Source organism: Ursus americanus, chromosome 25 (assembly GCF_024610735.1).
Source record: "Ursus americanus isolate L20-20 chromosome 25, mUrsAme1.1.p, whole genome shotgun sequence".
Taxonomy (NCBI): Eukaryota; Metazoa; Chordata; class Mammalia; order Carnivora; family Ursidae; genus Ursus; species Ursus americanus.
Genome location: NC_142151.1, coordinates 41088767 through 41091253, shown reverse-complemented (window position 1 = coordinate 41091253; position 2487 = coordinate 41088767).

The window sequence follows — 2487 nt, the reverse complement described above, 5'->3', positions numbered from 1 at the left end:
AGACAGGGAAACTAAAGGGACCCCGTGAAAATTACTTTTGCACCATTTCCTGCTTCTATTCTTGCTAGGACCTGCACCCCTGCCTTACACATGCATATAGAACAGACAACGTATGTCCTCCTTGGAGAGGCCACTTTTAGGCAACAGGCTTGAGCAAGGGAATGTAAAAAGGGTCCACAGCGACCGCCTGGCTGAATACAGACAGGCCTACCAGGTGATCCACCTCAAAATATCTACAGGCCCTAACTAACCAATGGGCTACTTACAACCAGGCAGAGTTATCAAAAAAGGGGAAATTCCATACATCCCCATATCTCCTCATCTTCCCCCTTTAAATACAGTACCCCCCCCCCACTGCCTCGTCGCAGAAGGTCTCTCCTCTGCTGTCCTGCCCGCTGCTCCCTTGCTTGCAGTGTATTCAATCAACCTTTATCTCTTTTGTTCTGCCTTGGGTGAATCCCTTCCTCTGCCTGTGCCACTCCTCTGGCTTCCACCCAATGGGTCACCCCACATTCGGGGGAGGGAGGCTCTGATTGGAGAGACACCACCCTCCTTGTAAAGGTCAAGAACTTAATGATTTCTTTGGAGTCTTTCAGCACAACAGATAACATCTAAGGAGTGACTGGGGGGATGTCATGAACACTCTCCAAGACCACTGACTCATCAAGACCCCTAGCTCCAGGGTATAAGTAACCTACGGAAGATGCCTAAACACTTGCCTTTGTTCCTGGATGCAGGAATACCAGACCACCATCCCCAGTAAAAACCCCAGGCCCCAAGCAAGGAAGAGATTCACTCTTTGCTTTCTGAGTCTCCCGGATGCTATGTCCACATCTGCACTCTTTATCTTTAATAAACTGCTCTCACTTCTTCTCAGCTGCATTTGATTTCTATCCTGCGCAAAGCCAAGGATCCTCTTGGCTGGTCCTGCGGGATCTCCTCTGGGTCTTCAGGCCCAGCCAGCCTGCATCAAGGGGACTTGGGTCAGGAGAGAGTGGACAAGCCAGATTCTAGATATATTCTAGATATATTCTAAAGGGGGCTCCAGCATCCACCCAGCTACTCAGGCCAAAGACCTAGCTAGGTCTTATCCTTGAATCTTCCCTTTCCCTCATATCCCATATCCAATCCATCAGCAAGTCCTTGTGGTTCAAGCTCCAAAAAGTACATCAAAGTCACTGTTTCTGTCCATCTCCACTGCCCCTGCAACCCAGCTAACCACCTGGACTTACCTCTCACCTGGATTGCTGCAAGGTAGCCTCTTATCTGACTCTCTGCTTCCTCTTTTACAATCCTTCTCCACAAACAGCCAGAGGGATCATCTTAAAAATTAAATCATATCACAGCAAGAATGCCTTCACTTGTAATCCTTTAAGAGCTTTCCAAAGCATTAGGAAGAAAGGCCCAAATCCATAGCATGAACTACAGCGGCTAACGGGATCTGCCCCTGATGACCTCTATCTTCATCTCCTTCCCTCTTTTTGAGGGATCATCCTTCTCCAGCCATACTGGGCTCCTTCCTGTTCCTCAAACTCACCAAATTCATTTCTGCTTTGCAGTTATGCTGTCCCCTCTTACTAGGTCATCGTACCCAAGCTCTTTGCATGATTGACCTCCTATCAGCTGTCAGATCTCAGCTCAACTGTCCTCTCCTTAGAAACCTCCCTGATAACTCTCATCTACTATAGATACCATATGATATCTCGATACCTCATACAGTCTACACACCTCTTATCAGAACTCAGTCTTCCAGGGAAGACAAAATTGGTTATTACTCATTAAGTAAAAATCACAGGCCAGTAAATGAGGTGGGGGCTTTTGAAGCAGAGGGCTATCATACACTGTCAGGGCCAGAGGGCTAGCCTCCCCTCTGACACTTGCATCCACTGGCAATGTCCCATCCCAAGCTTCCCCCCAGGGCATTTTCCTCGGCACTTCTTTCTTACCTATCAGGGTCCACAACTGCTTCCAGTAGTCCTGGTGGGATGTGGCTGACACTGGCCTTCCTCAGGGCCTCTACCCTCTAGGAACCGGACCCACGACCTTCCATCCATTCCTTAGACATCAACGTCCCCGCCCTCGACACGCCAAACCTCTCTGCTGGAGCGAGCTCTACATCATCTCTCCGTGTTGTGCCTAGCACTGAGCCCAACACAGAGTAATTTCTCTAAAATCCCTGGCAGGATCAAACAATGCACAATCGCTCTTGAACTAGCAAAGATTCCCATATCCCTTGGGAATTCAGAAGGCAAAGTTGAGTCCCCGGCTCCTCCCTACCTCCAGACCCGCCCCTCAGCCTATCTCGTTCCAAATCTCGCCTTTCCCTTTAATCACTCTCTCCAAGCGAGTAATCTTTCTGGGGCCTATAATCCCTGATGTTTCCCGCTGTGTGGTCCCACTTGGGAAAACCTTTCATTTTGGTCATTAGCAAAAGGTGATCCAGTCCCGGCCGTGACCACGCCCCCTCCGTCACGTTCCCGGGGCGAA